At 37.2% G+C, this 23,849-nt stretch overlaps 1 long non-coding RNA gene across 1 annotated transcript; it reads right to left on the reverse strand.

The window, feature by feature from the left end:
* Positions 1 to 6,553: 6,553 nt before the first annotated feature.
* On the reverse strand, positions 6,554 to 20,341 carry LOC128640294 (uncharacterized). Its single transcript, XR_008399323.1, has 2 exons — positions 20,221 to 20,341; positions 6,554 to 6,803 (listed from the first exon to the last, which is right to left on the reverse strand). It is a non-coding gene; the product is annotated as an uncharacterized LOC128640294 (long non-coding RNA).
* Between the last annotated feature and the right edge of the window lie 3,508 nt (positions 20,342 to 23,849).

Raw genomic sequence — 23,849 nt, forward strand, 5'->3', positions numbered from 1 at the left:
CCTTTAGAGGAACTATGTCCCATTTTAAATTGACTTTTTACTTTTTACTATTTTTTTTTAAATGTTACTTAAAAGAGAATTGTATTGTATCAGGGGAACCTTCACCCCAACCTGGCAATACTACACCACGTGTTTGCCCTCAAAGGGACATTATACACTAATTTTTTCTTTGCATTAATGTTTTGTAGATTATCTATTTATATAGCCCATAAAGTTGCTGTTGTTTTTTTTTTTAAATGTATAGTTTTGCTTATTTTTAAATAACATTGCTCTGATTTTCAGACTCCTAACCAAGCCCCAAAGTTTTATGAGAATACCGACAGATACCTACTCCAGCTTGCTCCTGTTTGTGTAAAGGGTCTTTTCATATGAAAAAGAAGGGGGATGGGGTGTGTGTCTTATTTCCCACTTGCAGTGGGCTTTCCAGCTACCTTTTCAACAGAGCAGACTGAGAGCTTCTAAGTAAGTTTTTAAACAGTTTTATACTAGATTTTTATATCAGTATCTGTGCAATCTTATTCTTTATAGTAGTGTCTATTACATACATTCACTGGGAATACTATCAGTGCTCATACAAGAAATAAAGCTGTCTAATCAGGACTTATCCAGAAGGTTTTCCTAAACTAATAATAAGATAACAGGTAACTATGTTCCCTCTTAAGGTGTCTGCCAGGTCACAGTTTCGGATATAGGTTTGTCATAGTTCCCCTTGCATTCAAACACTGACTGGTTAACCTCCGGTGGGACTTGCAGTCAGGTTTGGGCGGCTAGAACTGTAAACCCAGTCTCCTAATCCCAGTTGCCTTTAAATAGACACCCTCCTAGGTCACAAATTTTAACTTTTTTACAAAAACAATTTACGCAATACAACACATAACTTTAATAAATCAATAAACAAAGCCTCTTAGGATAGCGTCACCTAGAACGCCAAACAGCTCTGACCCCTCACCCAGAGACACTCAATTACTGTTAAACTAAAAACAAAAATGTTCTTACCATTCAGAAGACAGGTCTTAATTGAGTGTCCCTGGAGCAGAAAGTCTTTGCCACTTGGACTGCTGTCTGAGATTTTGCCATCCGGCCGACTACGCCATGTGTTGGTGATATACTCACCCTGGACTGAATAACTTCTTCAGACCAAGACAGGTTAAAAAGAGTTTGTTTATTGATTACACAATGCAGTATGGAGAGAAACCATACAAAGTTTTCTCTGGGGGGGTCAGTTCCCATCCCAGGTTTTTATACACTACACATCTAGGCTATTACAGTTTATGATTGGCTAGCTAAAAAAATGCAAGGGTTTTAACAAATATGGTTACAACATAAGTAAATAACAGTTTACAGAATTGTAGGTTTTACTGTGTTTGACCATATATCATGAAAAAGGGCAAAGGTCAGGAATGAACTAGTGTCTACTTTTTATGAGACATTCCTTATGTTTACAAAGAGTTGTGTACATACATTCATATACACACATATTTGGCCTATCAAGATAACAAGGAACTTAAGTGTTTACTGATACTAGCTGGAATGCAAGAATTTAAACAAGGATAGAAAAAGATTAGATTTAGAAATAAATAAGCAGACATACACTCAGAACTAGCTACATGTTATAGCCCCATTAAACAAGACTGGCCTATCCTGTCTAATAATGCCAGCATACAAATTAACCCATTCAGACCTCACAAAACACTGCAAAAAACAGAGACAGATATTGCTTATTATTTTCAACACTGCTCCTGCACTTTCCTAGATAAACCTTTCAGCAAAGGATAACAAGAGAAGGAAGCAAATTAAACAATATAAGTAAATTGTAAAATTGTTTAAAATTGTATGCTCTGTCTAAATAATGATTGTCTAATTATGACTTTAATGTCCCTTTAAGTCTCTGTGTGTGTATATGTGCCATGAGTTGGGCCTTTAAAGGTTGTATCTATGTGTGTGCTCTAAGATGTTCCTTTAATATTGTGGGCCGAATGATGAAATGCTCCCTTGCATGGAGAGAAATCATGCATTTGTTTTAATGCATTATATTGTAGGGGTCTCTCCTTTGCATATTGGACACTACCCAGAGAGATAAACAGCTCTCAAGCTAAAATTTGCCCCTTTAAAAAATTGAGGGACCCTGCAGTACTGATGAGATTTCTTAGATAATCTTGCTAGAGCAGAGAGCTTTAAAAATTAGGCTCTGAGTGTGTGTGCGGCTCAATTAGCGTGAGCTGACCAATCCCTTTAAAGTTTGTGAGTCTGTACCTTAAGGACTCTGTGCACATGATGGGAGCTTTTCCTTTAAAGCTGTGTGTGATGTGCATGATTTTGTTCATACTGTGATCTTAAAGATACATGAAACCAAAACATTTCCATTCATGATTCACATAGAACATACAATTTTAAAAAACTGTCAATTTTACTGCTGCTATATAGCTTGCTTTGTTCTCTGTCTTGGTATTCTTTGTAGAAAAGCATACCTTGGTAGGCCCAGGTGCTGGGAGCTAGCTGCAGATTGGTGGCTGCACATATATACCTCTTGTCATTGGCTTATCGTTGTGTTCAGCTAGCTCCCAGTAGTGAATTGCTGCTCATTCAACAAAGTATACCAAGAGAATAAAGCATAGCTAATAATGGAAGTGAACTTGAAAGTTGTTTAAAATTCTATGCTCTGTCTGAATCATGAAATAACATTTTTTGGGTTTCATGCCCCTTTCATGAGCTGTTCTTTTAAAGGGACAGTCTAGTCAAAATTAAACTTTCATGATTCAGATAGGGCATGCAATTTTAAAAAATCTTTCCAATTTACGTTTATCATCAAATTTGCTTTGTTCTCTTGGTATAATGTGTTGAAAGCTAAACCTAGGTAGGCTCAAACTAATGTCAAAACTGTGAAAAACTGACTTATCACGGTGCATTTTAGTTGTCCACAGTTAAACACTGCTAGTTCATGTGTGTCATATAAATAACATTGCGCTCACTCCCGTGAAGTTGTTTAAGAGTCAGCACTGATTGGCTATAATGCAAGTCTGTCAAAAGAACTGAAGTAAGGGGGCAGTCTGCAGAGGCTCACAGAGGTAAAACATGGCAGGTAGCTCCCATTGCTTTATAGACACTAAAACTTTACACTTATTATGTCAATATTTAAACAGCTAATGAAACTTTAAAAAATCCATCTTCATGTTATTCTCAGACTAATCTTTTCTTTGAATGTATCATTCTATCTAGCATTTATTTAGTGTTTAAAGTGAAGGTCAATTTAGACGAATTAGTATCCGTTTTTTAATAATCCTATTAAAAACAAGGGCACTTTAATTCATCAAAATTGAGATTTCAAGTGTTTTTCCCCTGCCCATCGCAAGTCCTCTTCGCAGGTGCATAGTGACGAATCCGGCTTCATCCAATCACAGCGTTCCCTCAGGCCATGATCCCCCCGGGGGGGATCACCATGATTGGAGGAAGCTGGATTTGTAATTTCTGACGTAAGCAGAGGCTTCCGACGGCCGGGGGAATCGATGGAGCAGCTTTCAGGAGTAAAAGGTAAGTTTTTGAAGAAAATGCTTGAAATGTCAATTTTGATGAATTGACCTGCCCTTTAAAGACTGTGGATGATGTCAGCTGTTCATTTAAAGCTGTTTACCTTGGATGTTTGTGCACTTGTGTTGGTTGTACCAGGGAAGGGTGTGTGTGGAGTGTGTGCTTGTCCAGCGTGTTGTGAGTTGTACATGGATTTTGTGTGTGGTTGTGTGGGAAACTGTCTCTTTAAGATTTGTAACTTAAATTGCATTATTATAAAATAATGTATACATTTTAAAATAAAGCAATATTTAGAATATGACCACCATTACCTTCTCTCCGTCCATTTCATTTTCCTGTCTTCACTTATGTGAAGTATAGAGAGGGCGGGATCACTCTACACGCAACGGAGTAGCAGAATAAAAAAAATGTGAGTGTAGAGAGTTTAGATGATTGATCCCGAGCAGGTTATCAACTGTGTATGCTGTAAATCTCCGGTGTTCTGTTATATTTGCCTACTGTGTTATGTTTTTTCTACCTACGTAACACGTACGAGCACTTTCATATTGCCATTTTAGTTTGAAACGGAGGCTGATAGCAAAATATTGATGGGATGGTGATATTTGACTGTTTTGAGTGCAGATCTCGCTCAAATATAAAACATTAAAACATAATAAAAATAAAATTATGTATGTTATTAGCTTGTGATGATAGCATTATTTTTTTACTATTGAATCAGTCAATAGAATTTTAAAAAGCCAATATAACTTCTCCCGGCTTCGTTTAGGACTTCTTGCCGCTTGGATGAAGACTTCTGCCGCTTCGTTGAGGATGGATGTCCGGTCTTCAAAGACTGTAAGTGGATCTTCGGGGGTTAGTGTTAGGTTTTTTTAAGGGTTTATTGGGTGGGTTTTATTTTTAGATTAGGGTTTGGGCTGAAAAAGAGCTAAATGGCCTTTTAAGGGTAATGCCCATCCAAATGCCATTTTCAGGGCAATAGGAAGCTTATGTTTTTTTTAGATAGGTTTTTATTTGAGGGGGTTGGTTGTGTAAGTGGTGGGTTTTACTGTTGGGGGGTTGTTTGTATTTTTTTTTACAGGTAAAAGAGCTGATTTCTTTGGGGCAATGCCCCGCAAAAGGCCCTTTTAAGGGCTATTGGCAGTTTAGTGTAGGCTAGGTTTTTTTATTTTGTGGGGCTTTTTAATTTTGATAGGGCTATTAGATTAGGTGTAATTAATTTAAATATTTGATAATTTGTTTTTTATTTTGTGTAATTTAGTGGGGGGGTTTTGTAATTGTAGTTAATTGTATTTAATTAATGTAATTTATTTAATTGTAGTGTAAGGTTAGGTATTAGTGTAACTCAGGTTAGCTTTTATTTTACAGGTAAATTTGTATTTATTTTAGCTAGGTAGTTAGTAAATAGTTAATAACTATTTACTAACTAGTCTACCTAGTATACAAACTTAGCTGTGAAATAAAAATAAAACCTAAGCTAACTACAATGTAACTATTAGTTATATTGTAGCAAGCTTAGGGTTTATTTTATAGTTAAGTATTTAGTTTTAAATATGAATTATTTAGTTATTAATAGTAGGTTTTATTTAGATTTATTTTAATTACATTAAAGTTAGTGGGTGTTAGGGTTAGACTTAGGGTTAGGTTTAGGGGTTAATAACTTTAGTATAGCGGCGGCAATTTTGGGGGCAGCAGATTAGGGGTTAATAACAGTAATGTAGGTTGCAGCGTTGTTAGGGACAGCAGATTAGGGGTTAATAATAATAAACTAGTGTTTGCGATGCTGGAGTGCGGCGTTTTAGGGTTTAATATGTTTATTATAGTGGCGGCGATGTCCGGAGTGGCAGATTAGGGGTTAATAATTTTATTTTAGTCTTTGTGATGTGGGAGGGCCTCGGTTTAGGGGTTAATAGGTAGTTTATGGGTGTTAGTGTACTTTTTAGCACTTTAGTTATGAGTTTTATGTTACGGCGTTGTAGCATAAAACCCATAACTACTGACTTTCAGTTTACGGTATAGATCTTGATGGTATAGGGTGTACCACACACTTTTTGGCTTCCCAGGCAGACTAGTAATACCGGCGCTATGGAAGTCCTATTGAAAAAGTACTTTTGGAAAGTTGCGGTAGTTATGTTGCGTTACGGCCAAAAACGTGTGCGGTACAGATATACCTGCAAGACTCGTAATACCAGCGGTAGTGAAAAAGAGCCTTAAGGCTGCTTTTTCACTCATACCGCAAAACTCGTAATCTAGCTGATAATATTTTGTGTTTAGGTTTTAATTTTTTATGTTTGAGCGAGCTCTGAACTCCAAAACAGCCAAATATAATGTGGTCGGAAAAATTATACTGAATCCGATCATTATTTTCACATCAGCCTCCTTTTAAAACAAATATGGCGGATATGAAAGTTCTCTATCTAGATGTAGGCTTGGCCGTACGCGTTACGTAGGTAGGACAACGTAACAAGGTAGGGATATATTACAGAACACCGGCTACATCATTCAAGTAAACAGTGAATCACAAGCATAACTGTTTACTTGAATGAAGCGTATGAATAAAAACACATAGCGAGTGAGCAATCCCTTATAATAACATGAGCAGTTTATTAGCATGCACGAGTCAGGCCTAAAACTACAATGGTTGGCTAATGGCTTCTAACCAAGGATAACGCTGCTGCACATGCATTATTTGCTGATGCCGGGGTCACATTGAAAAAAGAGAGTCACATGACAATGATTGTGATTGGCTAGAATAAGGAAACATAAGAAAAAGAAAAAAAAAATAGACTAGCAAGGGGGGCTGTGTAAATATGAAGAATTTAGTGAAAACATTAACTCAGGACGAAATTGGTAAGTGGACTGGCATAATTTAAACATGCTCTTTAAGTTAAGAAAAACTTATCTTTCAAAATTTACCATCACTTGAATGGGGTTTAGATACATTCTTTCATTGCTCTGAAATTGCTTTATCACCTTTTTTCTGTCTAAAATAACAATGTATTATAAATAAAAAATGCAACAAGAAGCATCATTTCCATGAATGCTAAAGTGTCTTGACTCGTTTATTAAATTTTTTGATATTTATTATCAGATGTATCTGAATACATATTTCATTTAAACGAATATTGAGAAAAGATGTTGTTGAACCAATCATCGAAGGATGCAACACGGCTGTAGTAAAGTGGAGTGGATGCAGAACAGGGGTTTAATGCCAATACGAGAATGCCGATCAGGGTCCAAGTGCCATTTTCTTTGTACACAAGAGGGGCACCTAAGTCTCTCTGAAAGAGAGAAAGAAAGGAAGAAAATGCATAAAGAAGATACATATAAATAAATTATGAATACTCAATACAAGGGACATGATACCAAAATGTTGAATCATTTGAAAGTGATGCAGAATAGTTGTAGAAAGTTGGCTAGATAATATTACATAAACATTTCTTTCATGTAATTAGCAAGAGTCCATGAGCTAGTGACGTATGGGATATACATTCCTACCAGGAGGGGCAAAGTTTCCCAAACGTTAAAATGCCTATAAATACACCCCTCACCACACCCACAAATCAGTTTTACAAACTTTGCCTCCCATGGAGGTGGTGAAGTAAGTTTGTGCTAGATTCTTCATTGATATGCGCTCTGCAACAGGTTGGAGCCCGGTTTTCCTCTCAGTGTGCAGTGCATGTCAGAGGGATGTGAGGAGAGTATTACCTATTTGAATTCAATGATCTCTTTCTACGGGGTCTATTTCATAGGTTCTCTGTTATCGGTCGTAGAGATTCATCTCTTACCTCCTTTTCAGATCGACGATATACTCTTATATATACCATTACCTCTACTGATTCTCGTTTCAGTACTGGTTTGGCTTTCTACTACATGCAGATGAGTGTCCTGGGGTAAGTAAGTCTTATTTTTGTGACACTCTAAGCTATGGTTGGGCACTTTTATATAAAGTTCTAAATATATGTGTTTAAACATTTATTTGCCTTGATTCAGGATGTTCAACATTCCTTATTTCAGACAGTCAGTTTCATTATTTGGGATAATGCATTTGAATAATCAATTTTTTCTTACCTTAAAAATTTGACTTTTCTCCTGTGGGCTGTTAGGCTCGCGGGCGCTGAAAATGCTTCATTTTATTGGGTCATTCTTGCCGCGGACTTTTTTGGCGCAAAAATTTTCTTGTTATTTCCGGCGTCATACTTGTCGCCGGAAGTTGCGTCATTTTTTGACGTTTTTGCGCCAAAAATGTCGGCGTTACCGGATGTGGCGTCATTTTTGGCGCTTAAAGCATTTAGGCGCCAAATAATGTGGGCGTCTCTTTTGGCGCTAAAAAATATGGGCGTCATTATCGTCCCCACATTATTTAAGTCTCATTGTTTATTTGCTTCTGGTTGCTAGAAGCTTGTTCATTGGCATTTTTTTCCCATTCCTGAAACTGTCTTTTAAGGAATTTGATCAATTTTGCTTTATATGTTGTTTTTTCTATTACATATTGCAAGATGTCTCAGATTGACCCTGAATCAGAAAATACTTCTGGAAAATTGCTGCCTGATGCTGGATCTACCAAAGTTAAGTGTATTTGTTGTAAACTTGTGGTATCTGTTCCTCCGGCTGTTGTTTGTAATGAATGTCATGACAAACTTGTTAATGCAGATAATATTTCCTTTAGTAATGTTCCATTACCTGTTGCTGTTCCATCAACATCTAATATTCAGGGTGTTCCTGTTAACATAAGAGATTTTGTTTCTAAATCTATTAAGAAGGCTATGTCTGTTATTGCTCCTTCTAGTAAACGTAAAAGGTCTTTAAACTTCTCATTTTTCAGATGAATTTTTAAAAGAACATCATCATTCTGATTCTGATAATGATTCCTCTGGTTCAGAGGATTCTGTTTCAGAGGTTGATACTGATAAATCTTCATATTTATTGGAATTTATTCGTTCTTTGCTTAAAGAAGTTTTAATTGCATTAGAAATAGAGGAGTCTGGTCCTCCTGATACTAAATCTAAACGTTTGAATACGGTTTTTAAATCTCCTGTAGTTATTCCAGAGGTTTTTCCCATTCCTGATGCTATTTCTGAAGTAATTTCCAGGGAATGGAATAATTTGGGTAATTCATTTACTCCTTCAAAACGGTTTAAGCAATTATATCCTGTGCCATCTGACAGATTAGAGTTTTGGGACAAAATCCCTAAGGTTGATGGGGCTATCTCTACTCTTGCTAAACGTACTACTATTCCTACGGCAGATAGTACTTCCTTTAAGGATCCTTTAGATAGGAAAATTGAATCCTTTTTAAGAAAAGCTGACTTTTGTTCAGGTAATCTTCTTAGACCTGCTATATCTTTAGCGGATGTTGCTGCAGGTTCAACTTTCTGGTTGGAAGCTTTAGCGCAACAAGTAGCAGATCATAATTCCCATAGCATTGTTAATCTTCTTCAACATGCTAATAATTTTATTTGTGATGCCATCTTTGATATCATTAGGGTTGATGTCAGGTATATGTCTTTAGCTATTTTAGCTAGAAGAGCTTTATGGCTTAAAAATTGGAATGCTGATATGTCTTCTAAGTCAACTTTGCTTTCCCTTTCTTTCCAGGGTAATAAATTATTTGGTTCACAGTTGGATTCTATTATTTCAACTGTTACTGGGGGGAAAGGAACTTTTTTACCACAGGATAAAAAATCTAAAGGTAAATTTAGGTCTGCTAATCGTTTTCGTTCCTTTCGTCACAATAAGGAACAAAAGCCTGATCCTTCCCCTACAGGAGCAGTATCAGTTTGGAAACCATCTCCAGTCTGGAATAAATCCAAGCCTTTTAGAAAGCCAAAGCCAGCTCCCAAGTCAACATGAAGGTGCGGCCCTCATTCCAGCTCAGCTGGTAGGGGGCAGATTACGTTTTTTCAAAGAAATTTGGATCAATTCGATTCACAATCTTTGGATTCAGAACATTGTTTCACAAGGGTACAGAATAGGCTTCAAGATAAGGCCTCCTGCAAGAAGATTTTTTCTTTCCCGTGTCCCAGTAAATCCAGTGAAGGCTCAAGCATTTCTGAAATGTGTTTCAGATATAGAGTTGGCTGGAGTAATTATGCCAGTTCCAGTTCTGGAACAGGGGCTGGGGTTTTACTCAAATCTCTTCATTGTACCAAAGAAGGAGAATTCCTTCAGACCAGTTCTGGATTTAAAAATATTGAATCGTTATGTAAGGATACCAACATTCAAAATGGTAACTATAAGGACTATTCTGCCTTTTGTTCAGCAAGGGCATTATATGTCCACAATAGATTTACAGGATGCATATCTGCATATTCCGATTCATCCAGATCACTATCAGTTTCTGAGATTCTCTTTCCTAGACAAGCATTACCAGTTTGTGGCTCTGCCATTTGGCCTAGCAACAGCTCCAAGGATTTTTACAAAGGTTCTCGGTGCCCTTCTATCTGTAATCAGAGAACAGGGTATTGTGGTATTTCCTTATTTGGACGATATCTTGGTACTTGCTCAGTCTTCACATTTAGCAGAATCTCATACGAATCGACTTGTATTGTTTCTTCGAGAACATGGTTGGAGGATCAATTTACCAAAGAGTTAATTGATTCCTCAGGCAAGGGTAACCTTTTTAGGTTTCCAGATAGATTCAGTGTCCATGACTCTGTCTCAGACGGACAAGAGACGTCTGAAATTGGTTTCAGCTTGTCGAAACCTTCAGTCTCAATCATTCCCTTCGGTAGCCTTATGCATGGAAATTCTAGGTCTTATGACTGCTGCATCGGACGCGATCCCCTTTGCTTGTTTTCACATGCAACCTCTTCAGCTCTGTATGCTGAACCAGTGGTGCAGGGATTATACAAAGATATCTCAATTAATATCTTTAAAACCGATTGTACGACACTCTCTGATGTGGTGGACAGACCACCATCGTTTAGTTCAGGGGGCTTCTTTTGCTCTTCCGACCTGGACTGTGATTTCAACAGATGCAAGTCTGACAGGTTGGGGAGCTGTTTGGGGGTCTCTGACAGCACAAGGGGTTTGGGAATCTCAGGAGGCGAGATTACCAATCAACATTTTGGAACTCTGTGCAATTTTCAGAGCTCTTCAGTCGTGGCCTCTTCTAAAGAGAGAGTCGTTCATTTGTTTTCAGACGGACAATGTCACAACCGTGGCATATGTCAATCATCGAGGAGGGACTCACAGTCCTCTGGCTATGAAAGAAGTATCTCGAATACTGGTATGGGCGGAATCCAGCTCCTGTCTAATTTCTGCGGTTCATATCCCAGGTATAGACAATTGGGAAGCGGATTATCTCAGTCGCCAAACGTTACATCCGGGCGAATGGTCTCTTCACCCAGAGGTATTTCTTCAGATTGTTCAAATGTGGGGACTTCCAGAAATAGATCTGAGGGCTTCTCATCTAAACAAGAAACTTCCCAGGTATCTGTCCAGATCCAGGGATCCTCAGGCGGAAGCAGTGGATGCATTGTCACTTCCTTGGAAGTATCATCCTGCCTATATCTTTCCACCTCTAGTTCTTCTTCCAAGAGTGATTTCCAAGATTCTAAAGGAGCGTTCGTTTGTTCTGCTGGTGGCTCCAGCATGGCCTCACAGGTTTTGGTATGCGGATCTTGTCCGGATGGCTACTTGCCAACCGTAGACTCTTCCGTTAAGACCAGACCTTCTATCGCAAGGTCTTTTTTTCCATCAGGATCTCAAATCCTTAAATTTGAAGGTATGGAGATTGAACACTTGATTCTCAGTCATAGAGGTTTCTCTGACTCCGTAATTAATACTATGTTACAGGCTCGTAAATCTGTATCTAGGAAGATATATTATCGAGTCTGGAAGACTTACATTTCTTGGTGTTCTTCTCATCATTTTTCTTGGCATTCTTTTAGAATTCCTAGAATTTTACAGTTTCTTCAGGATGGTTTGGATAAAGGTTTGTCTGCAAGTTCCTTGAAAGGACAAATCTCTGCTCTTTCTGTTCTTTTTCACAGAAAGATTGCTAGTCTTCCTGATATTCATTGTTTTGTCCAGGCTTTGCTTCGTATAAAACCTGTTATTAAGTCAATTTCTCCTCCTTTGAGTTTGAATTTGGTTCTGGGGGCTCTTCAAGCTCCTCCGTTTGAACCTATGCATTCGCTGGATATTAAATTACTTTCTTGGAAAGTTTTGTTTCTTTTGGCCATCTCTTCTGCTAGAAGAGTTTCTGAATTATCTGCTCTTTCTTGTGAGTCTCCGTTTCTGATTTTTCATCAGGATAAGGCTGTGTTGCGAACTTCATTTAAATTTTTACCTAAGGTTGTGAATTCTAACAACATTAGTAGAGAAATTGTGGTTCCTTCATTGTGTCCTAATCCTAAAAATTCTAAGGAAAGATCGTTGCATTCTTTGGATGTAGTTAGAGCTTTGAAATATTATGTTGAAGCTACTAAGAATTTCCGAAAGACTTCTAGTCTATTTGTTATCTTTTCTGGTTCTAGGAAAGGTCAGAAGGCTTCTGCTATTTCCTTGGCATCTTGGTTAAAGTCTTTGATTCATCATGCTTATGTTGAGTCGGGTAGAACTCCGCCTCAAAGGATTACAGCTCATTCGACTAGGTCAGTCTCTACTTCCTGGGCATTTAAGAATGAAGCTTCGGTTGATCAGATTTGCAAAGCAGCAACTTGGTCTTCTTTGCATACTTTTACTAAATTCTACCATTTTGATGTGTTTTCTTCTTCTGAAGCAGTTTTTGGTAGAAAAGTACTTCAGGCAGCTGTTTCAGTTTGATTCTACTGCTTATAATTTCAGTTTTTTTCATTATAAGATTTAAACTTTGTTTTGGGTGTGGATTATTTTTCAGCGGAATTGGCTGTCTTTATTTTATCCCTCCCTTTCTAGTGACTCTTGCGTGGAAGATCCACATCTTGGGTATTCATTATCCCATACGTCACTAGCTCATGGACTCTTGCTAATTACATGAAAGAAAACATAATTTATGTAAGAACTTACCTGATAAATTCATTTCTTTCACATTAGCAAGAGTCCATGAGGCCCACCCTTTTTTGTGGTGGTCATGATTTTTTTGTATAAAGCACAATTATTCCAATTCCTTATTTTTTTATGCTTTCGCACTTTTTTCTTATCACCCCACTTCTTGGCTATTCGTTAAACTGATTTGTGGGTGTGGTGAGGGGTGTATTTATAGGCATTTTAAGGATTGGGAAACTTTGCCCCTCCTGGTAGGAATGTATATCCCATACGTCACTAGCTCATGGACTCTTGCTAATATGAAATAAATGAATTTATCAGGTAAGTTCTTACATAAATTATGTTTTTTATGTAAAAAACAAAAAGGTATTTTACTTCGAAACTTCCTCAGTAGCCACATACCAATGTATTGTAAAGGAACTTTCAGCATCCAATCAGGAATTCCCAATTTTTAGAGCATGGAATTTTAAGCAGCTTTCTAATTTACTCCTATTATCAATTTTTCTTCATTCTCTTGGTATCTTTATATAAAAAGCAGGAATTTAAGCTTAGGAGCCAGCCCATTTTTGGTTCAGTACCAGGGTAACGCTTGCTGATTGGTATAGCCAATGTAGTCACCAATCAACAAGTGCTATCCAGGGTGCTGAGCCAAAAATGGGCCAACTCCTAAGTTTACATTATTGCTTTAACGAATAAAGATACCAAGAGAACGAAAAAAAAGTTGATAGTAGAAGTAAATTAGAAAGTTGCTTAAAATTGCATGCTCTATCATGAAAGAAAAAAACATTGGGTTTAATATCTCTTTAAGGAAGTTTACTATGAAATCTTGCAAGATTATAGTAAAATCCCATGGGATCACAGTAAAGCAAACTTTAGTCTTAACAATGATGATGCTGATTGGCTGGTTTTTTTTTTCACCTTGCAGATGACAGTAAAACAGTGAGCTCTGGATTACAGTGCACTAACTCTGAATCTGAAATTTTGAATAGAGATGTTCATGTGATATTTTCTTGACAGTGTTTTTTATAGCTATGCAGCACCACTTTCAAGCAATTTACCCTATGAATAACACGTCCCCTTAATTGTTTGTCTCCTAGCATACATTAGTAATTATGGCTATAGTCTGTAGGGGCATAGCTTTACTGTATAGGGCTTATCTATGCATATACTAACCTTCTAGGCTTGCTGTGCAACTTTTTTTTCTTCAATTTTATATGAAATATGTATATGTATTTACATTAAAGGGACACTGTACCCAAATGTTTTCTTTCGTGATTCAGATAGAGCATGACATTTTAAGCAACTTTCTAATTTACTCCTATTATCAAATGTTCTTCATTCTCTTGGTATCTTTATTTGAAATGCAAGAAAGTAAGTTTAGATGCCAGCCCATTTTTGGTGATCAACCTGGATTGTTCTTGCTGATTGGTGGATAAACTCATCCACCAATAAAAAAGTGCTGTCCAGAGTTCTGAATAAAAAAAATGCTTTGATGTCTTCTTTTTAAAATAAAGATAGCAAGAGAATGAAGAAAAATTGATAATAGGAATAAATTAGAAAGTAGCTTAAAATTGCATGCTCTATCTGAATCATGAAAGAAAATTTTTGGGTTCAGTGTCCCTTTAACACAACCAAATTCAAAACCTACATAGGACCTTTGCATAAAGTGTCATTGTAGTTCCTTACTATGGGGGCGAGCACAATCCTTTTAAAAAAAAAAAAAACTTACCTTAGTAAATGAGGGAATTTGTTTATAAAAGAACTTCATTTGCAACCAACATGATTGTTTTACTATTTGTTTAAATAATTTTAAGGGGCGGGATGTGAGCCTAATCTATGTGTATACTTTTTTAATGTTTCTAAAACTTAAGGTAATAGAAAGCAGTTAAAAAATAATAAAATAATATGATGTCTAGTGAGTTAGATCCACAATGTTTTTTAATTAGGGGTGTATTTTGGTTTAGGCCAACTCAATCTGTGCTTAGAGGAGCAGAATTTAAGGGGGCAATACATTTTCAAGGGTAGGTCTGCACTTGTATTCTCTTTAAAGGGATATAAAAACCCATTTTTTTCTTTTATAATTCAAAAACAGCGCGCAATTTAAAAAAATAAAGGACTAGATTTAAGATTACAAGTGGAACGCTACTTTATTGCGCGCCTGTTTAGCTGAGCACAATAAATAACCAGCCATTACAAGTGGCTGGTTAATGCTACCGCAAGCTTGCAGTAGCAATTAGTTACAAAACTTGACCAGAGATCAGATCTCTGGTTAATTTTAAAAATGTCTCCCAATTGCTTCCAAAATAAACTGTATGGTGCCTTTAAATTTAAAAAAAAAAAATAAAAAAATAAGAACTTTAGTTTTTAGGAGGTAAAGTTAGGGTATGTGAGGTGTTAGAAAAAAAGGACAGTGAAAAGTTTATTTTGCAATCTGTGAGGACTGTTGTTCACTGTAAATAAATAAATAAATATATATATAAATATATACAGTCATATGCAAAAGTTTAGGCACCCCTGACAATTTCCAAGATTTTTATTTATAAATAATTGGGTGTTTGGATCAGCAATTTCATTTTGTTCTATCAAATTACTGAAGGACACAGTAATATTCCAGTAGTGAAATTAGGTTTATTGGATTAACAGAAAATGTGCAATATGCATCAAAACGAAATTAGACAGGTGCATAAATTTGGGCACCCCAAATGTTGCATCAATATTTAGTAGAGCCTCCTGTAGCAGATATAACAGCCTCTAGACGCTTCCTATAGCCTAAACTTTTGCATACAACTATATATATATATATATATATATATATATATATATATATATATATATATATACAATATATATATATATATATATATATATATATATATATATATATATTTATGTGTTAATATGTCTATATACAACTATAAACACATAAACATATATGTATATATTCATATACATATATATTTTACATTTGCTGCCCATCGCTGCATAACTTATCCCCTTTACTGCACAGTTATCTGCCATGTCTATCGGCATCAGAATGAGGCTCCCATTCGTTAGTGCAATGCTTCCCTGCAATGTCAATGTGAGGTTGCGTTTTCATTGCCCTGACATTGAAAATACAGAGCACATTTGTGTGCGCTGGTATTACTGAGTGGAGCGCAAATATTGTACTAGCGTAAGCACAATTTTGCACTTGTAATCTGGCCCAAAATGTTTCCAAATGATTTCTTTTAACAAATTTACTTTATTCTCTTTGAATCATTTGTTAAAAAACTGGTAGGTAAGATCAGGAGTGTCATTGTATCTGGAGCAATATATCGCCTAGATTTAGAGTTCTGCGGCCAAAGGGGTGCGTAGCTAACGCTGGCTTTTTTCTGGCCGCACCTTTTAAATACCGCTGGTATTGAGAGTTCACAGAATGGCTGCGTTAGGCTCCAAAAAAGGAGCGTAGAGCATATTTAACGCAACTTCAACTCTCGATACCAGCGGTGCTTACGGACGCGGCCAGCTTCAAAAACGTGCTCGTGCACGATTCCCCCATAGAAAACAATGGGGCTGTTTGAGCTGAAAAAAAACCTAACACCTGCAAAAAAGCCGCGTTCAGCTCCTAACGCAGCCCCATTGTTTGCTATGGGGAAACACTTCCTACGTCTGCACCTAACACCCTAACATGTACCCCGAGTCTAAACACCCCTAACCTTACACTTATTAACCCCTATTCTGCCGCCCCCGCTATCGCTGACCCCTGCATATTATTATTAACCCCTAATCTGCCGCTCCGTAAACCGCCGCTACTTACATTATCCCTATGTACCCCTAATCTGCTGCCCCTAACACCGCCGACCCCTATATTATATTTATTAACCCCTAATCTGCCCCCCACAACGTCGCCTCTACCTGCCTACACTTATTAACCCCTAATCTGCCGAGCGGACCGCACCGCTATTATAATAAAGTTATTAACCCCTAATCCGCCTCACTAACCCTATAATAAATAGTATTAACCCCTAATCTGCCCTCCCTAACATCGCCGACACCAAACTTCAAACATTAACCCCTAATCTGCCGACTGGAGCTCACCGCTATTCTAATAAATGTATTAACCCCTAAAGCTAAGTCTAACCCTAACACTAACACCCCCCTAAGTTAAATATAATTTAAATCTAACAAAATAAATTAACTCTTATTAAATAAATTATTCCTATTTAAAGCTAAATACTTACCTGTAAAATAAATCCTAATATAGCTACAATATAAATTATATTTATATTATAGCTATTTTAGGATTTATATTTATTTTACAGGCAACTTTGTATTTATTTTAACCAGGTACAATAGCTATTAAATAGTTAAGAACTATTTAATAGCTAAAATAGTTAAAATAATTACAAAATTACCTGTAAAATAAATCCTAACCTAAGTTACAATTAAACCTAACACTACACTATCAATAAATTAATTAAATAAACTTCCTACAATTATCTACAATTAAACCTAACACTACACTAGCAATAAATACATTAAATACAATTCCTACAAATAAATACAATTAAATAAACTAACTAAAGTACAAAAAATAAAAAATAACTAAGTTACAAAAAATAAAAAAATATTTACAAACATCAGAAAAATATTACAACAATTTTAAACTAATTACACCTACTCTAAGCCCCCTAATAAAATAACAAAGACCCCCAAAATAAAAAAATGCCCTAGCCTATTCTAAATTACTAAAGTTCAAAGCTCTTTTACCTTACCAGCCCTGAACAGGGCCCTTTGCGGGGCATGCCCCAAAGAATTCAGCTCTTTTGCCTGTAAAAAAAACACATACAATACCCCCCCCAACATTACAACCCACCACCCACATACCCCTAATCTAACCCAAACTCCCCTTAAATAAACCTAACACTAAGCCCCTGAAGATCTTCCTACCTTATCTTCACCATACCAGGTTCACCGATCGATCCAGAAGAGCTCCTCCGATGTCTTGATCCAAGCCAAAGCGGGGGGCTGAAGATGTCCATGATCCGGCTGAAGTCTTCATCCAAGCGGGAGCTGAAGAGGTCCATGATCCGGCTGAAGTCTTCTATCAACGGCATCTTCAATCTTCTTTCTTCCGGATCCATGTTCATCCCGCCGACGCGGAACATCCATCTTCACCGACGACTTACCGACGAATGACGGTTCCTTTAAGGGACTTCATCTAAGATGGCGTCCCTCGAATTCCGATTGGCTGATAGGATTCTATCAGCCAATCGGAATTAAGGTAGGAAAATTCTGATTGGCTGATGGAATCAGCCAATCAGAATCAAGTTCAATCCGATTGGCTGATTCAATCAGCCAATCAGATTGAGCTTGCATTCTATTGGCTGATCGGAACAGCCAATAGAATGCGAGCTCAATCTGATTGGCTGATTGAATCAGCCAATCGGATTGAACTTGATTCTGATTGGCTGATTCCATCAGCCAATCAGAATTTTCCTACCTTAATTCCGATTGGCTGATAGAATCCTATCAGCCAATCGGAATTCGAGGGACGCCATCTTGGATGACGTCCCTTAAAGGAACCGTCATTCGTCGGGAAGTCGTCGGAAGAAGAAGATGGGTCCGCGGTGGAGGTCTTCAAGATGGAGCCGGTCCTCATCGGATGAAGATAGAAGATGCCGCTTGGATCAAGATGGTTGCCGGTCCGGATCGCCTCTTCTTCCCGGATAGGATGAAGACTTTGGAGCCTCTTCTGGACCTCTTCAGCCGCCGGATGATGGATGTCTAGCCCCCGCTTGGGCTTGGATGAAGATTTTGGAGCCAGGACGGATCGGTGTGATACCCGGCGAGGTGAAGACAAGGTAGGAAGATCTTCAGGGGCTTAGTGTTAGGTTTATTTAAGGGGGGTTTGGGTTAGATTAGGGGTATGTGGGTGGTGGGTTGTAATGTTGGGGGGGGTATTGTATGTTTTTTTTTACAGGCAAAAGAGCTGAATTCTGTGGGGCATGCCCCGCAAAGGGCCCTGTTCAGGGCTGGTAAGGTAAAAGAGCTTTGAACTTTTGTAATTTAGAATAGGGTAGGGCATTTTTTTTATTTTGGGGGGCTTTGTTATTTTATTAGGGGGCTTAGAGTAGGTGTAATTAGTTTAAAATTGTTGTAATTTTTTTCTAATGTTTGTAAATATTTTTTTATTTTTTGTAACTTAGTTCTTTTTTATTTTTTGTACTTTAGTTAGTTTATTTAATTGTAGTTATTTGTAGGAATTGTATTTAATTTATTTATTGCTAGTGTAGTGTTAGGTTTAATTGTAGATAATTGTAGGTAGTTTATTTAATTAATTAATTGATAGTGTAGTGTTAGGTTTAATTGTAACTTAGGTTAGGATTTATTTTACAGGTAATTTTGTAATTATTTTAACTATTTTAGCTATTAAATAGTTCTTAACTATTTAATAGCTATTGTACCTGGTTAAAATAAATACAAAGTTGCCTGTAAAATAAATATAAATCCTAAAATAGCTACAATATAATTATAATTTATGTTGTAGCTATATTAGGGTTTATTGTACAGGTAAGTATTTAGATTTAAATAGGAATAATTTATTTAATAAGAGTTAATTTATTTCGTTAGAATAAAATTATATTTAACTTAGGGGGGTGTTAGGGTTAGGTTTAAAATTAGCTTTAGGGGTTAAAAAATTTATTAGAGTAGCGGTGAGCTCCGATCGGCAGACTAGGGGTTAATACTTGAAGTTAGGTGTCGGTGATGTTAGGGAGGGCAGATTAGGGGTTAATACTATTTATTATAGGGTTATTGAGGCGGGAGTGAGGCGGATTAGGGGTTAATAACTTTATTATAGTAGCGGTGTGGTCCGCTCGGCAGATTAGGGGTTAATAAGTGTAGGCAGGTGGAGGCGACGTTGAGGGGGGCAGATTAGGGGTTAATAAATATAATACAGGGGTCGGCGGTGTTAGGCACAGCAGATTAGGGGTACATAGGGATAACGTAGTTGGCGGCGATGTGGTGGGGCCTCGGTTTAGGGGTACATAGGTAATTTATGGGTGTTAGTGTACTTTAGAGCACAGTAGTTAAGAGCTTTATAAACCGGCGTTAGCCCAGAAAGCTCTTAACTACTGACTTTTTTCTGCGGCTGGAGTTTTGTCGTTAGATTTCTAACGCTCACTTCAGACACGACTCTAAATACCGGAGTTAGAAAGATCCCATTGAAAAGATAGGATACGCAATTGACGTAAGGGGATCTGCGGTATGGAAAAGTTGCGGCTGGAAAGTGAGCGTTAGACCCTTTCCTGACTGACTCCAAATACCGGCGGTAGCCTAAAACCAGCGTTAGGAGCCTCTAACGCTGGTTTTGACGGCTACCGCCAAACTCTAAATCTAGGACTATGGCAGCAGTTTTGCAAGAATACAAACATAAAACATTTGCAAGAACATTATGTGCAGCAGTGTTGTTGTGCTCCAGACACATTCACACTACCTAGTTATTCTCTTCAACAAAGAATATCATGAGAACATTTGCAAAAAACATTTTTTTTTTTTAATTGTATGCTCTGTTGGAATCATAAAAAAAAAAAATAGTTGCATTTCCCTTTGATTGTATTAAAAGTCAATGATCCATGTTTGCCTTGTCGTGCTGCCCTTGTCCCTAGACTCTGGTAGAAATATATAAGGGAAATGTTGGGGGTGGGGATTCTAGATTTCTCATTGGATTTAACAGATACAAACCAAACAATGTGAAGAGCTTCCAGCACCAGCACACAACATGGTCTGCTTCATATTGTAACTCAAAGATCCCATGCACTGAGTTTCGTTCAGCAGTGGCATCAGGATCTGTTGCAGCTTGGTGCTTCTGTAGACTGTACAAACAGAGATGGAACAGTGTCACTAATGCTGAAAGGCACGCCAATATTCATAATGAGGAACTCTATGTAATAAGTTACAGTAGAGATTTGTATGTAGTGGGGTCATACCATTTAACATGGAATTATCAGTTATTTTGCAGTCTGCGCTGCTCTATCTTTGACCTTTAGTATTATTCTTTATGTACATTAAAGGGATATTAAACCCAAATGTTTCTTTCATGATTCAGATAGAACATGTAATTTTTAGCAACTTTCTAATTTACTCCTATTATCAATTTTTCTTCATTCTCTTATCTTTATTTGAAAAGCAGAAGTCTAAGTTAAGTAGCCGGTACATTTTTGGTTTCTGCACCCTGAATAGTGCTTGCTGATTGGTGTCTACAACTAACAAGTAATTGTAAATAGACTTACAAATAAGGATAGGTAACTTAAATCTGTGAGAAAAATTCCACCATTTGTGCCCTATCAGAATCAGAGCTAGATTTGTATTTAGTTAGAAAAAATGTTTTTCTTATCCATTCATACACTAAAGTTTATTAAATCAATATATTTAACCACACATACATTTAGCAAGAGCTAAAAATTAAAAACACTGCACCCAAGTTGAGCTATATTTTTTAAATTAATCTGAAATCAGCATCAAAGGTATCTTGCAGCAGAATTATAAATATAGGCTAAGCCCTTACAATCCGAGGGCTAGTTTAAGTTTAAATTTTACCAAGTTTTAAAGCTGCAATTTACCAGACCAACAAGGGTGAGCAAGTTAAAAAGAAGGGAAAGACAAAGCTTATCCCAGAGGACCCCTGACGTACGTTTCACAAAAAACGCTTCCTCAGAGGGGTGTGGAGCCGCTGCAAAATTTCATATTTATGAGTCTTTGAGACCCTCCTCCGGTATTTGAGTGGGTATGCCTAATTGCCAAAGGTCAAATTGTTATTGGATTATGCATATGTCAATCACAGAAGTGACTGGGAATAGGGTAGGGTAGGGGGTAGTGGTTCTCGACGTCAGTGTTACGTCTGAAATGGGCGTATTTGTTTATATTTGCATCGCTAGTATAGTTCTCATTGGATGATTGCATTGAACATATGTTCTGCTGTTATACTAAGCCAAATATCTGACATCTTGATAGACGGTATAGAACATTTACTGCCGAGCACGGTCGTATATTATAGGCAGATAAATTTAACTTAATGCGTCCCCAATGTCTACTTCACAAAAGAGTTGTACCAGGCGGCTGCTGTTTAGCCGAATCACTGTCAGCCTCATTCATTCCCAGATCTAAACAATGACACATCAGGATGACAAATTAAGGGTCATTAATTTATCAGACCATACACTGAATCAAGATCATATAGCTGTACTATCAAAGGGATAATCTTTTTGTCCAGTTAATTCTCTTGATAAGTTTGAATTAATAAAAGACATACACTTATTCTCACGCAAGTTGATGTTAAAAAAGATATATGCCTACAATCCCAATGTTTTAGACACAGCAGATCTGAGTACAGTTGAACTATTAGAACAACTCAGTGATGAGGATATGACTAACTCCAATGATGTAACCCTACCTAATTCTAATACATGGAGAACCACACTCAAACCAAAATCCAAATATGTTCCCTCTATGTCCAACTCACCTGAAATTCAGGTATTTTGTAAAATGGTCTGCCACCAAATCGAACAATTGCCTGTTATTCGAAAGAATTACAATTTGACGACATCAGAATTCAAAGCTCTGAATGAGATTGAATCTTGGAAAGATGTCACCATAAAACCGTCTGATAAGGGTGGGAATGTGGTATTGTGGCCATCTAAAATGTACATAGATGAAGCCTCAAGACAGCTATTTAATTCTACTTGCTATAAACAACTGATCTTCAATCCTCAAAGCTCATATCTGACACAATATAATAACTTAGTCAAACAAGCTTGGGCAAATAACATCATTACAAATACTGAGAAAAAGTACCTAACCATAGATCATCCTAAAGTCGCCACATTATATTTCTTACCAAAGGTGCATAAGAACTCCCAAATACCCCCCGGTAGACCTATCGTCTCTGGGAATGACAATCTAACTGAAAATGCCAGCAGATATGTTGACCAAAGGTTAAGAGAGTACCTAACTACATTACCTTCATATGTCCGCGATACTATGGAGGTACTACAAATATTACAAAACATACAGCTATCTGATGATATGTGGTTCGTCACTGCAGACGTTGAGTCACTTTACACCAACATAAGACATACAGATGGAATAGCAGCCATCAAGTATTTCCTTTCATCTAATACTAATGACAATGAAGATCACAACAATTTTGTGATCCAACTACTGCAGTTTGTCCTAAGACATAATTTTTTCACCTTCAACGATAGGTACTACTTACAGACGCAAGGTACCGCAATGGGTACAGCCTGCGCACCTACGTATGCCAACCTGTTCTTGGGGCATTGGGAGCTCTTTGATGTTTTTTCAACTGAATTACAACATTACACTGATTATATCCCGCTATGGATAAGATATATAGATGATGACTTATTCATATGGGAAGGGACATCATAGGAATTAGATCAGTTCATGATAAAAGTAAACATGAATAATAAAAACATCAAATTAACCTATTCAGCTGATCAGCACAAAATTTCCTTTTTGGACATAACCATATTCAAGAAAGAAGATGGTTTTATTAACACCACTATCTATCGAAAAGAAACAGCGACTAACACTCTGTTACATAGATCTAGTGCTCATCCACCATGCACCCTTAAGGCTATCCCCTTTGGGGAATTTCTGCGTCTAAGACGTAATTGCTCTAGTACTGACATATATCTCACAGAAAGTAAAGCCCTAATGGACAGATTAATAGCACGAGGCTACAGCAAGAAAGCAGTCAAACGAGCCAAATATAAGGCCCTGAACATTCATAGAGATAATTTACTTGTCCCAAAGGTCAAAAACACAAGTGAATCCAATCCAAGACTAATCACCACATATAACCCACAAATGCCAGAAGTAACCAAAATAATCAATCAACACTGGAAAATATTACAAAATGATCCCTCTTTGAAAGAAACTATTGGTGACAGAATCTCTATTGGGTACAAAAGACCCACAAATCTAAGGGATAGACTTGTTTCCAGTCATTATGTGAGATCTTTTAAGAAAAAGGACACTGACCCAGGGATGTATCCCTGTGGGACGTGCTCTGCCTGCCCATATGTAATGAAGTCCAAAACCATCCAAGATAAAGATGGCCATTCATACAATCTAGCCTCCCATTTTTCCTGTAGAACTATTGCGGTTGTATATGCTCTTTTTTGCCAATGTAAAATGATTTATGTTGGCATGACAACCCGTGAGATCAGGGTACGTATCCTTGAACACGCTAATAATATAAAAAATGCCAATAAGGATGAAGCACGTGGCAAAAAGTTAACATCAGTCGCAAAACACTTTCAAATACATCATAAGTGTTCCACTACCAA

Source organism: Bombina bombina, chromosome 1 (assembly GCF_027579735.1).
Source record: "Bombina bombina isolate aBomBom1 chromosome 1, aBomBom1.pri, whole genome shotgun sequence".
NCBI classification, from domain to species: Eukaryota; Metazoa; Chordata; class Amphibia; order Anura; family Bombinatoridae; genus Bombina; species Bombina bombina.